The sequence below is a fragment of the Bos grunniens genome, chromosome 20, assembly GCF_055505025.1.
Source record: "Bos grunniens cultivar Pamir isolate PY7600 chromosome 20, Bosgru_T2T1.0, whole genome shotgun sequence".
NCBI lineage: Eukaryota > Metazoa > Chordata > Mammalia > Artiodactyla > Bovidae > Bos > Bos grunniens.
In genome coordinates this window covers 35,403,876-35,418,753 of record NC_141184.1, presented here as the reverse complement: position 1 = coordinate 35,418,753, position 14,878 = coordinate 35,403,876, and the positions used below count along the sequence as shown (strand labels likewise).

The 14,878-nt window shown below is 41.3% G+C and overlaps 1 non-coding gene across 1 annotated transcript; it reads left to right on the top strand.

Moving 5' to 3' along the window:
- Positions 1–6,382: 6,382 nt before the first annotated feature.
- On the top strand, positions 6,383–6,518 carry LOC147350242 (small nucleolar RNA SNORA43). Its single transcript, XR_015149313.1, has one exon. It is a non-coding gene; the product is annotated as a small nucleolar RNA SNORA43 (small nucleolar RNA).
- Positions 6,519–14,878: the final 8,360 nt, after the last annotated feature.

The following is a 14,878-nucleotide window of genomic DNA, read 5'->3' as shown; positions in this document are numbered from 1 at the left end:
TCAGTGCAGGAAACATGGGCTTTATCTCTGCTCAGGGAACTAGATCCCACACGCTGAAAACTAAGGGTTTGAATGCCACAACTAAAGACCCCACATGCGGCAACAAAGATCAAAGATCTCGCATGCTGCAACTAAGATTTGGTGCAGCCAAATAAATAAACTTTTTTTTTTAATTTACATCGGCTGTAAATTTCTATAACTTAATTTTGTGAGAGAAGGGGACATTCCTGAAGTTATTCCTTTGTTCAAGCACTATTATCACTAACAGCATGGATCCTGAAAACTCACTATTGTCTGCTACGTAGCTACTATCTAAGAGCAATAAGTAATTTCGTAGAATACAGCTATGTTTACCATCTGCACTAGAATAAATGCTCTGTTTACTTAACTGATGGCTGCTGTCTTAATTTGACTAGGCAAAGAAAGATTCCTCTGAGAGTAATCCAGGAGCACTTGGCCCTGCTGACACTGATTTCAGGCTTGTGACTTCCAGAACTGTAAGATGGTAGAATTCTGTTGTTTTAGGTCATGTACTGTTTGGTACTTTATCACAGCAGCCCTAAGCAGCCTTATTCAGCTTTGTATGAACCTTAATGCAAGGTTCAGTTAGTTCCTACAACCCCGTTTCTCTCCTCCAGTATTCGTCACACATTCTCAGATTCAGGTGGTTCTTCTCACTGCTCCCAAGATAGCTGCCAGAAATCTCCAGGGCTTCCTGCTTCTCCACATTTCACAGAGAAGAGAGAGTCAGCTCTCCCGGCAGCTAACTAAAGTCTGGGATTTGAGTGGCATTCCTGATGTAGACTGATTTGAGTTATGTGCCCAAATAGCAAATCTATGACAGTGTCCAAGGGGTGGGACTGTGTTGATCAATTAGAGTCAATCAAGGCCCCCCTCTCGAGATGAGGGTGGAGTCAAGTCATGCTGTACTCGCTGTTTTTATCCATACATCTCCCCTCAGCCTCAAGCTACTCAAGCCTATGCTACTTTCTGTTTGAGAGCATTTCCCCACCCCACCCCACCCTACCCCTGACCACAAGAATATGTTTGGCCCATGCACAGAGCAAGCTAGAAGTTCCAGAGTTAATGCTCCCAGAAGCAGCCCTCAACTAAGGATTAGCAGGAAACTGGCAGACAAATATGCCACTATCCTCACTCTTCAGGTGGAAGGACTGTGAGGTATGTTCTCCATAGTACCCCGAGTTTCTCAGGGGCATTAAGCACCAGGTTTCCATACTGACTGGTAAATACACCCTTAACTGGCTTTCCCTCTCCCTGCCACACTGCCCCACTCCCCATCAGTATCTCTTCCAAATAAATTCCAAATAAATCTAACCCAGGTCTCCCGCATTGTAGGCAGACTCTTTACTGTCTGAGCCACCAGGGAAGCCCTCCAAATAAATTGCTTTTGCTTAAATCTTTGGTCAGGTTACGTCCCAATAAATTGTAAGGGAGGAAATTTAAAGTTCCACTAGAAAAGGGGAAAGGTAAGACTGGAAAGCACTAGAAAGTCAACCAATGGATGACCACTCTAGTCATTACTATCTCCTCTCTTTAAATTAATTAATAAGTCAACTATGCTTTCTCCCACAGTTCTGTTAAAGAGACAAGAGCACAGCATTGCCTGGCCGATCAGGAAGCACATACATGGATTCCATTCTTGCTATTCCCCCCCCTACTTGCTGTGTTTCTTTTCACAAGTAATTTCTCTTCATTACCCTGCAAATTCCTACTTAATGAAGACTGTGAATGATGATCCTTGTCCTTAGAGAGTATAACCCCAGGAAAGTAGAGCATGGTATAAGGTAGATCCACCTTAAACCTCTTTCCAAGTGGTCTGTTGCTGAAAGTGTCAGATGGGCATATTCAACATCATTCCCCATCACTCAGTTCCAGAAGACAACATTCAACGTTAGAGAATATTAAAGATCCAAGTCAGAAAGATCATGACCTCTGGAGTATCCTCCACCATCTGGAAACCAACGACTCTTATTTAATAAACTAACTTAAAAATACAATTTACTGATGAATGAGAGAGTAGCACTGAAATATATACATTACCGTATGAAAAAGAGATAGCCCGTGAGAATTTGCTGTATGATACAGGGAGCTCAAATCTGGTGCTCTGTGACAACCTAGAGGAGTGGGATGGGGTGGGAGGTGGCAGGGAGGTTCAAGAGTTGGGGGACATGTATATTAGTTCAGTTCAGTTCAGTTGCTCACTCGTGTCCGACTCTTTGCGACCCCATGGAATGCAGCACGCCAGGTTTCCCTGTCCATCAACAACTCCAGGAGCTTGCTCAGACTCATGCACATTGAGTCGCTGGTGCTGCCTAATCATCTCATCCTCTGCTACCCCCTTCTCTTTTTGCCTTTAGTCTTTTCAACATTAGGGTCTTTTCCAATGAGTAGGCTCTACATATCAGGTGCCAAAGTATTGGAATTTCAGCTTCAGCATCAGTCCTTCCAATGAATATTCAGGACTGACTTCCTTTAGGATTGACTGGTTTGATCTCCTTGCAGTCCAAAGGACTCCTATGGCTGATTAATGCCGATGAATGGCAGAAATCAACCCAACATTGTAAAGCAATCATCCTCTAGTTTAAAAAAATAAACTTAAAGAGATACAATTTATTTATCATTTATACATTCTGAAGATTTTTTTCCAGCTTTATTGAGATATAATTGATACATACTGCTATTATGTAAATTTAAAGTATACAACATGCTGACTTGATACATTGTATATATTATAAAAGCAATTCTCTCACAGCAGTAGCTAACATGTCTGGGTCACTAATCATCCGAGAAATGCAAATCAAAAGCACCATGAGATATCACCTCACACCTGTTAGAATGACTAGTATCAAAAAGACAAGGGACACAAGTGTGGGTTAGGATGTGGAGAAAAGGGAACCCTTGTGCACTGTTGGTGGGAATGAAAACTGGTACAGCCACTATGGGAAACATATGGAGGCTCCTCAAAAAATTAAAAATTGAGTTGCTATCCGATTCAACAATCCTACTTCTGGGTATACATCCAAATGAATTAAAATCAAGATCTCACAGAAACATCTGCAGTCTCATGTCCACTACAGCATTATTTACAATAACCAAGATATGGGAACAACCTAAAGGTCCATCAATGGATGAATGGATTAAGAAGATGAAGTATGCAGATACAACATAGTATTTTTCAGCCCTGATATAGAAGGAAGCTATTTGCAACAGCCTGGATGAACCATGAGAGTGTTATGTAAAGTGAAATAAGTCAGAGAAAGACAAATACTGTATGGTCTTACTTATATGTGGAATGTAATAAAGCCAAACACAGAGAAACAGAGAGTAGGTCAGTGATTATCAGAGTCAGCAGGGGAAGAGGAGGTGAGGTTGGAGAGCTATTGGCCAAAGGGTACCAACTTCCAGTTATAAGATTAACAAGTTCTGGGGATACAATGTACAGCATGGTGGTTATCACTAATGGGTGTATTATATTCTTAATTGTTGCTAGAAAAGTAAATCTTATATGCTCTCACCACAAAAAAAGAATTGGTAATAAAAACACAATCTGAACTATTCTGGAAGAGCTCAGAAATGGTTTCTCTAATGAGGTAATGAGGTCATTCTAGCTGAACTCCCTGCACGAGCAGCATATCTAGTAAGTTTTCTCCAATCTCTTCCGGATCATTCTGCCATTGCCCTGGGATGGTAGAGAAACAATCCATGGGAAAAGCCACCCTGTGTTGGAGACACAGCAAGCAGAGGCGGTGCGTCACAAGGGTTGCAGGATGCAGCCTTCCAATTCTCCTTTGTTTTCTGAGTATAAGCAGATGTTAGAGACTCGTCTCATTATCTTGGGATACTGTATAATATTATTATGGTGTCAGGCTATTAGAGGCTACAAACACTATATAACAACAGCTTTAATTGAGGCTTAGAGCTGCATTGTAAATATGTAACCTTACTTGGGGGTGTTTGCAAATGCTTTCTGGAAACAGTTAAAAAAGATGTTTTCAATTGTTCGAACAACAGCTTTCTCTGCCAAGATCAAGTAAAAGCTTCTGAAGATATGGGCACCATAAACACATTTCTTAAGACTTCGATTTTTTTTTTTCCCCAGAAGCACAGCAAATCTGTGAGCCAGAAAGCCTCATGCATGCCACTTCCTGGACTGTTCCAGGTGAAAACTAATGAAACACTGCAAAAGTGACACTCAGATCTACTGTGATCTCACAGCCACAGAATTCCACTCTTCCTTTGAAGTTACTTTACTATGATAATAATTATCTGTCCACGAGTCTGGTCCTGGCACTGGCCTGTCCCCAGGGATGGAGATGTGGGTGCATGCAACAACAGCCCACCTTCAGCAAGGAAGCTCCTGACACAGAAGGCTAACCATCAATCTTACCTGACGTACTTGTCACCATACATACAAAGTGACCGGTCTTGAGCTCCTCGGAGTATTACAGCTCTCAAACATTTGGTGGAGGCACATTATGATTCCGACGTATAGGATAAAAGACAGAAAAACCTGGGTCATATGAGATTGGTTCCAGGCAGAAACTGTTAAACACACACACACACACACACACAGCCTGAGTCTCCTTTACTGGACAGAGTAAAAGAAAACAGAAACTGAACATTTTGAAATGTACATTCAGAACAGAATACTGAGTCCAGAGGCAAATTATCCAGGCTGTAGATTATGCAGGCCACTTGGTCCAAAGTCTGATACCAAAGAATTGGTATCTGACTCCAGTGGGTTTTCTTTTTTTATGACTTGTTAGCATGTGCACAAGAAAGGGACAAGTTTAGCATTTTGTTGCTTGTTGGTGACAATGATCTAAAGTGTAAGAACAGATGACCAACAGGCACCTGAAAAGATGCTGAACATCACTAATGATTAGGAAAATGCAAAGTACAATGAAATAGTTTTGTGCGCCTCACACTGGTCAGAATGGCCATCATCAAAAAGTCTACAAATAATAAGCGCTGAAGAGGGTGTGGAGAAAAAGGAACCCTCATACACTGTTGATGAGCATGTAAATTGGTGCAGCCACTATGGAGAACAGTAGGAAGGTTCCTAAAAAACTAAAACGGAAGGTACCATACGTTCCAGCAATCCCGTTCTTGAGCATATATCTAGAAAAGACAAAAGTTCTAATTCAAAAAGATAGATGCACATCAATGTTCACAGAAGCACTATTTACAGGAGCCAAGACATTGAAGCAACATAAACATCCATCAACAGAAGAATGGGTAAGAAAAGATGTAGTACTTATATACAATGGAATATTACTCAGGCATAAAAAAGAATGAAATAATGCCATTTGTACCAATATGGATAGAGCTATAGATTATCATACTAATTGAAGTAAGTCAAAGAAAGACAAATATCGTGATATCACTTATATATGGAATCTAAGATAACGATATAAATGAACTTATTTACAAGACAGAAACAGACTCAGAGACCTAGAAAATAAACTTATGGTTGCCAAAGAGGAAAGGGTTGTTATTGTTGTTCAGCTGCTCAGTTGTGTCTGACTCTTTGCAACCCCATGGACTGCAGCATGCTGGGCTTCCCTGTCCTTCACTATCTCTCGGAGTTTGCTCAAACTCATGTTCATTGAGTTGATGATGCATCCAACCATCTCATCCTCTGTCGCCCCCTTCTCCTCCCACCCTCAATCTTTCCCAGCATCAGGGTCTTTTTCAATGAGCGGGTTGCTCACATTAGGTGACAAAAGCACTGGAGCTTCAGCTTCAGCACCATCCTTCCAAGGAATAGTCAGGGTTGATTTCCTTTAGAATTGACTGGTTTGGCCTCCTTGCAGTCCAAGGGACTCTCAAGAGTCTTCTCCTTGATAAAATGAGTTCAAAAGCATCAGTTTTTCAGTGCTCAGTCTTCTTTATGGTCCAACTCTCACATTCACACATGGAGGGGGGTGATAAATTAGGAGTTTGGGATTAAAAGATGTACACCATTATATACAAAGTAGATAAATAACAAGGACCTACTGTATAGCACGGGAAACTATATTCAATATCTTATAATAATCTATAATGGAAAAGAATCTGAAAGAGAACATGTACATAGATATATGTGTTCAGTTCAGTCGCTGAGTTGTGTCCGACTCAGCGACCCCATGAACCACAGCACGCCAGGCCTCCCTGTCCATCACCAACTCCCGGAGTTCACCCACACCCACGTCCATCGAGTCGATGATGCCATCCAGCCATCTCATCCTCTGTCGTCCCCTCTCCTGCCGCCAATCCCTCCCAGCATCAGGGTCTTTGTATGTATATAAAAAACTGAATCACCTTGCTATGCAGCTGAAACTGCACAGCACTGTAAACCAACTGTACTTCAGTGGCTCTGCAGATACTGGACCTGCCAACATCATCAGAGCAGCTGCTCTGCTGCCCCTGTGACACTGGGGCAGAGAGGAAGCAACTATTTTTATACTCAGTGCTCATAACAGTGAGTGCTAAGTGCGGTTTATAGCCAGACATTGCTGAGAGAAAGAAAAACTAACACAAAATTTTAAAAATCTATACTTCAATTAAAAAAATCATAAAATTTTAAAAAAGCATGAATGCTAGTCCAGATTGAGATGTGCTATTTAAGATTAAATTCACATTGGATTTAATATAAAAATGTAAAATATTCATTAATTATTTTTATGTCAATTGAATGTTGAAGTGATCATATTTTGAAGATACTGGAATAAGTAAAATAAGTTATTAATATTAAAACTAAAAAAAGTTGTATGGAAAACCCAAGGAGTGAGGTATTATAAAATTTTGATAATAAAGACCCTGGCGTCTAGAATTTAGGATCATTCTATTATTATTATCTTTCTAAAGAAATTAACAGTGAACAATGACTGGAGGCTATGTTTAAATAACTTATTCCATTATAACCCCTCAGCAGGGGGTGGGGAACAAGCGAGAGCTAAATATTAGTTATTATCATATAACTATGCAGCAGGAGCTATAAACAACAGTATTTGCCATGAAATTACTATTTACCTAAATAAAACTGTACTGCTTTGAAAAATCTATACTACAAATACTGTAAGTTCCTTTAAGGGTATTCTCCTACTCTATCCTTGAATCTAGAAATAAGTCTGGTTTAATGAAATGTTTACTGTATTAAACAGATGAGATTTAGCCAGTGTGGTTTTCATTTATCTTCCTTTTCTATGACCAAAACTGAAGTACATAAACAGGATTTTACTGGGAAAGTACCTTTGGCAAGAAAAAGGGGATACCCAACACCTGTGTGGTCCACATTTTCTCTGTCACATTCCTTTCTTCCCAGTTAATATTACTTAGGTTTCTAAATTAATTTTTTCTAATTCTCCTTGAGGCACAAAACTTAAATTTGGACCAAAAGCAAGCCAAGATGGATGAGATATCATGGCAATATTTTTTTTTAATAGTGATTATAAACATGGCCAGACTGAGGTTCATAATCTTGGCTCTGCCACTGACTATGATACTGCACAAGATTCTTACCTTCTCTAAGCCTTGGTATCCACATCTACTAAATGAGTGTGATATTATCAGCTTCACAAGAGTTATTGAAGGGATAGAGACAGATCATTTGTGCTTATAGTTGTCACTAATACAACCATGTAGCATTTTACTCGGAGAAGGCAATGGCAACCCACTCCAGTAACTCTTGCCTGGAAAATCCCATGGACGGAGGAGCCTGGTGGGCTGCAGTCCATGGGGTCACTCAGAGTCGGGCACAACTGAGAGACTTCACTTTCACTTTTCACTTTCATGCATTGGAGAAGGAAATGGTAACCCACTCCAGTGTTCTTGCCTGGAGAATCCCAGGGACAGGGGAGCCTGGTGGGCTGCTGTCTATGGGGTCGCACAGAGTTGGACACGACTGAAGCGATTTAGCAGCAACAGCATTTTACTTAACATGGTGAATAGTTCCAAACACTACTATAAGTGAAATAAATTTAAAAACTAGGATTTGAACCCCAGGCAGTCTGGTTCTGAATCCTAGAGCTTCAATCACTGTTCTGAGCAGCTTCCATATACACATATGCACTCAAACGGGGAAATATAAACAGTAGTGATTATTGCTACAATTAAGATTATATCTGCTAGCTATCACTGTATAACAAATTGTCTCAAAGGACAGTGGCTTAAAGTAACTATAATTTAGTATTTCTCACTAGTCTATATGTCAGTGGGTAGTTTTGCTGATCTGGCTCGTGCTTGGCTGATTTTGGCTAGACTTTCTTATGAGTCTATGGACAGCTCACAGATTGGCTAGAGGCTGACTGGTCTTGGATAGTTGACACTGGTCAGGTGACCTGAATCTTTCCTATGCATATTTTACAATCTTTTAGTGGGCTAGCATTGGTCATGTTCTCAAGGTTATGGCAGAGATTCAACAGCAAAACTGAATCCAGTGCACACTTCACACCACATTTATTAATATCCCATTGGCCAAAGCAAGTCATGTGGCTGACCACAGAGTCAAGAGCTGGAACAAAATGCCCCTCCCCAAATAGGAGGAGTGGAAACTTGGGGCTTTCAATGCAATCCATTGCAGAAATACTCAGAATCACAGGGGCAGCAGAATTAAACCTGAAAATGAATTATTTAAACAATATGCTATCAAAAACCTACATGAAACCATGAAGAATAAATATACCTAAAATTGTCTTAAGATTTATAAAACACAATATTAAGTTAAATTATTAACATTTGATTAGGACTCCAACATAAGTGATACCACATGCATTTTTACATATAACTCTCATAATATATCAGAGAAGACAGGGCAGAGTTTCAGGAGCCAACTTCCCTTCGGTTATTTTTACAACGCAGATTATACTAGTGAAAACTGGCAAATTTTGTAATAGCATACCTTATTAAGAGGGAGCAAACTGGTTATAATGAGAATCAACTGTATTGATCATAATGATGGTTGTGATGGCTTCAAATTCAATTTGTAAAATACTTCATCAAAGAATTTCAATGTGGTATTTCTGGGTTAAAAGCCAAGATAGTGTTTTATGATACTAGGTAAAATGATTTTGCTGTTAACATAAGTATAGCTCTAAAATACACGGTAGAACCTTTGTATTTGTGTAGATGGCATTTAAAGATAAGAATAATCATAATGCTATTTCTCCTGTATAGCAAAAGGAGATATAATATACATACTCTGAGCAAGAGGAAGATTCTTCAACAAGAAATATTTGAATGTGTGGTGTAGACACCACTTATAAGATGCATAGGCTTGAATAAACTACTTACCCTCTCTGTGCCTTAGCGTTCTCATCTGTAAAAGGGAAGTAATAATAGTGCTTATTTCACAGGGCTATTAAGAATCCACCAAGTTTGTCCTTTCTTTTCATGATTATTCTTGAGTTAGTATTTGTTGAAATAATAATTAAAATAAGAATAAATATATTCTTGAAATTTTTCATTATTCTCTTAATTTCTATATGAATTATATGACTGATTTTTCCATTTCTACAGCATTGTGCTATTTTTTTTAATTTAAAAAAATTCTGGCCATGCCAAGTGGCTTATAGGATCTTAGTTCCCCAACCACAGATCGAACTGGTGTCCCCTGCAGTACAAGGGTAAGGTCCTAACCACTGGACTGCCAGGGTATTCCCTTAGTCCCTTTGAATAAGCAAATTATATATAGAATTTGGGCTTTCCAGGTGGTTCAGTGGTAAAGAATCCACCTGCCAATGCAGGAGATGTGCGTTTGATCCCTGGGTCAGGATGAGCCCATGGAGGAGGGTATGGTAACCCACTCCAATATCCTTGCCTGGAGAATCCCATGGACAGAGGAGCCTAGAGAGGACACAGTCCATGGGGTCACAGAGAGAAAGACACAACCGAGCTGCACAAGCATGAGCACGTATATAGAATTTAAATGAACCAAATTGTATTTGCATTTTACAGAATCTAAAGCCTCCAATTAAGATGTGCAGATGGGAGTCTTCCATTTATCAGCCATCTTCTGTGGGGGTACAATATCATCGCCTAACTTTGCTGCTGCTACTGCTGCTGCTAAGTCACTTCAGTCGTGTCCGACTCTTGCCGACCCCATAGACGGCAGCCCGCGAGGCTCCCCCGTCCCTGGGATTCTTCAGGCAAGAACACTGGTGTGGGTTGCCATTTCCTTCTCCAATGCATGAAAGTGAAAAGTGAAAGTGAAGTCACTCAGTCGTGTCCGACTCTTCGCGACCCCATGGACTACACCCTACCAGGCTCCTCCATCCATGGGATTTTCCAGGCAAGAGTACTGGAGTGGGGCGCCTAGCTTTAGGGGACACTAAATAACCAAACTAAAGGGAAAGGGATGAAGAGTTTCAGAGAACTGAGTAATCAGGGACTTTCTAGATACTATGGAAATGCCTAGGATTATGACGGGCTCAGAAATGATGGGAGTTGAAGGGTCATAGGAGAATTGAGAGAGGTGATGTAATCGAGAAGGACATGGTTTACATGGAGACCACAGGAATCAAACAATTCCTACCATGCCACCCTATGCCATTCAGTTAGGTTCCCTTTCCATACACTTCCCTCCAGGATTTTTAAACTCAGCCTATCGGAGGATTTTCTTTTGGTTAATAAACCTCTAGACAGTAATGGAAAATAATGTCTGCCTTATAATAAATGTTTGCTAGAACATATTTGCAGAGTATACTGTAGTAGCAATGCATGGATTGTAGCCTACCAGGCTTCCTCTGTCCATGGGATTCTCCAGGCAAGAATACTGGAGTGGGTTACCATTTCCTTCTCCAGGGGATCTTCCCGACCCAGGGATCAAACCCAGGTCTCCCGCATGGGAGGCAGACGTTTTAATCTCTGAGCCACCAGGGAAGCCCTAGATAGTAATGGAAAATAATGTCTGCCTTATAATAAATGTTTGCTAGAACATATTTGCAGAGTATACTGTAGTAGCCCTCCTTTTCTAAGATTATATGCGATGCATGAAAAAGTACTATAGAAACTCTAACACATATGAGGCAAGACCAAGAACAAAAGCACTTTGAGAATTCGTGTGGCACCTATTCGGAGAAGGCGATGGCACCCCACTCCAGTACTTTTGCCCAGAAAAATCCCATGGACGGAGGAGCCTGGTGGGCTGCAGTCTATGGGGTCGCCAAGAGTCGGACACGACTGAGCGACTTCACTTTCACTTTTCACTTTTATGCATTGGAAAAGGAAATGGCAACCCACTCCAGTGTTCTTGCCTAGAGAATCCCAGGGACAGGGGAGCCTGGTGGGCTGCCGTCTATGGGATCACCAAGAGTCGGACACGACTGAAGCTACTTAGCAGCAGCAGCAGCAGCAGCATGGCACCTATTTGCTTTAAACAGAAGAGTAAACTTGTCAGCAAGTCATTAAGAAAAAGCATTACTGGAATGAAACGTTGCTCTAAGCCTTTGTTATTACTTTAAAAATACTCAAAAAGTTACCTAGAACCCAGCAAACTGTATGGGCTGGAAAGTTTCCATTCTCACTTATAAGGACCGCAGTATACGTGAGGCATCCAATCTTCAGCTAACAGTTACTTTGCACAGAAAGTCCCTTACCAATACTTGTTGCTTAAGGGGGCTAGTCCAATTTGATGAAAGTCTGAATGAGAAAATATTTTGATAAAGTTGTTTGATAGACACATATGGTAAGATATAGTAAAATGTTTTTTTTTCCAGCAATGAATCTGTTATCTTCTTTAAGTGTAATTTATAATTAGTCTATTATGTATAACAGCCCCATTCGGTTGCTCAGTGTGTCCGACTCTTTGCGACCCCATGGACTGCAGCATGCCAGGCTTCCCTGTCCATCACCAACTCCCAGAGCTTGCTCAAACTCATGTCCATCAAGTTGGTGATGCCATCCAACCATCTAGTTCTCTGTCATCCCCTTCTCCTCCTGCTTTCAATCTTTTCCAGCAACAGGGTCTTTTCTATATGCAAAGGCATTAAACTTATGTCACTGGAAGAATCCTCCTAATGTTTGTTTGTTTGCTTGCTTGCCTGCTTTTTTTTTTCTTCTTTCAAGTAACCTCAACATGGCTCATATAGTAAAGAATCTGCCTGCAATGCAGGAGACCCGAGTTCAATCCCTGGATGCGGAAGAGCCCCTGGAGAAGGGAATGGCTCCCCACACCAGTATTCTTGCCTGGAAAATTCCATGGACAGAGGAGCCTAGCGGGCTATAGTCCACGGAACTGCAAAGTGTTGGACAGGACTGAGTGACTAACACAATCTCAACATTTCTTCTGGGATCTATTTGTATGTATCCATTTGCATAGAGTTCTAAGTGGTTGTATTGTTTGCTGGGTTGATTTTTTTTTTTTCTCAGTATGTTTTGGTAAGAAAGTAAACAAACCCAGCCCATGTATGTTTTATTCTGAATTCCCTTATCAGTTCAGTTCAGTTCAGTTCAGTCGCTCAGTCGTGTCCAACTCTTTGCGACCCCATGAATCGCAGCACACCAGGCCTCCCTGTCCATCACCAACTCCCGAAGTCCACTTAAACTCACATCCATTAAGTCGATGATGCCATCCAGCCATCTCATCCTCTGTCATCCCCTTCTCCTCCTGCCCCCAATCCCTCCCAGCATCAGAGTCTTTTCCAATGGGTCAACTCTTCGCATGAGGTGGCCAAAGTACTGGAGTTTCAGTAGCATCATTCCTTAATTCCCTTATGCTACTTCTGCTAAGTCACTTCAGTCCGACTCTGTGCAACCCCATAGACGGCAGCCCACCAGGCTCCCCTGTCCCTGGGATTCTCCAGGCAAGAACACTGGATTGGGTTGCCATTTCCTTCTCCAACGCATGAAAGTGAAAAGTGAAAGTGAAGTCACTGAGTCTTGTCTGACTCTTAGCGACCCCATGGACTGCAGCCCACCAGGCTCCTCCTTCCATGGGATTTTCCAGGCAAGAGTGCTGGAGTGGGGTGCCATTGCCTTCTCCTAATTCCCTTATAGTGGGATCCAAATGAAAGACATTGTACCTTCATAAAAGGTCTCTGACAGTGAGCCTCAGGTGTGGTTCTGGAATAAAGGCAGGACACATAAAACAGTGAGAAGGGAGGGGAAAAGGGAGGGAGGATGGGAAAGATACAGCCAGCCAGTACTGCATGCTTTTGGAAGCTCCAACTTGGACTTGAGTCACACATCCCAGGGAAAGAAAACCTCAAGGCTCCAAACACATAGGAACCACTTCACTCATTCATATATATTCAAGAAACACTTATGGAGAAGCTAATATTCACCAAGTACTGACTGTGCACTGGAAAAAAATACCAAAAGCAGTATTATCATGGCCTCAAGGGCCATAGTATAGCAAGGAATATGAACAAAGAAACCAGTCACGGCAATAAGTAAGGTAATCCTACTTGTTCTAACAAACCACCACCCCCCAAATCTCTGTGACAGATGTTTACTTCCTGCTCATGTAACAATATGACGCAGGCTTCCTGATGAGTTGGCAGCTATCAAACGTGAATTCAAAGACCAAGGTTTATTCCATCTTGTGGCTTCAGCATCATCATCATTTGATCTCCAAAATTATATTAAGAACACAAATTGCTGGACTTCCCTGGGGTGCAATGGATAAGAATACACCTGCCAAAGGAGGGGACATGCATTCAATCCCTGGTCTGGGAAAATTGCTCATGCTGTGGAACAACTAATCTCGTGTGCTACAACTACCCAGCCCTATGTCACAATTACCAAGGCTGTGTGCCCCAACTTCCAAGCCCACATGCTGCAACTACTCAAGCCCACATGCTCTAGGGCCCGAGAACTGCAAGTACTGAGCCTGTGTTGCATGCCTAGGGCCTGTGTTCAGCAGCAGGAGAATCCACTGCAATGAGAAGCCCTCATACTGGGACTAAGAGCAGCCCCTGCTTGCCACAACTAGAGCAAGCCTGCACACAGCAACAAAGACACAGCACAACCGTAAATAAATAATTGTTTTAAAAATACAAATTTCCAACATCAAGAATAAAAGAAACATTATCAACACAAATCCAAAATGACAAACAGCTAAGAAATTAACATTATGCAAATTTTTATGCCCACAAATTCTGTGACTTGGATGAAACGAGCAAATTCTTGAAAAATACATCTTACCAATGCTGAGGCAAAATGAAGTAAAAATTCTAAATAGTCCTATAGCTATTCAATAGATTGAATTTATCATTTAAAACTTTGCCACAAATAAAACCTGAGACTTCGATAGTTTCTCTGGTGAATTCTATCAAATATTTATGGAAGAAGTAATTACAGCACTATACCAACTCTTTTAGACAATAGAAGGGGAGGGAATGCTCCCCAACAAATTTTATGAGGCCAGCATAACCTGAATACTTTAAATAAAGACAACACAACAAAAGAAAATTAGCAAATTTCACTGGGCATCATCTCCCTTTCAGCCAGTTGGAACGGAAAACCAGTAAAGATGATTTCATGTGAAAAGTTTCTCTTGTAAGCCAGGCCTGTATATGGAATGCACCACATCCACTCATATTCCTTGAGAAGTTAATAATATAACATGTAAGGAAAACATACACAGACCACCGGTCCAGCACATGGACAACACTGTGGCTGGTGAAATGAGGGAATGAATGAATGAACCAGCAGTTAGCTAACAATGTAAATAAGCTCTCTTAAAATTGCCTCTACCTAGTTCCAGATGATGGAGAAGGCAATGGCACCCCACTCCAGTACTTTTGCCTGGGGAATCCCGTGGACAGAGGAGCCTGGTAGGCTGCAGTCCATGGGGTCGCTAGAGTCGGACACGACTGAGCGACTTTACTTTCACTTTTCACTTTCATGCATTGGAGAAGGAAATGGCAACCCACTC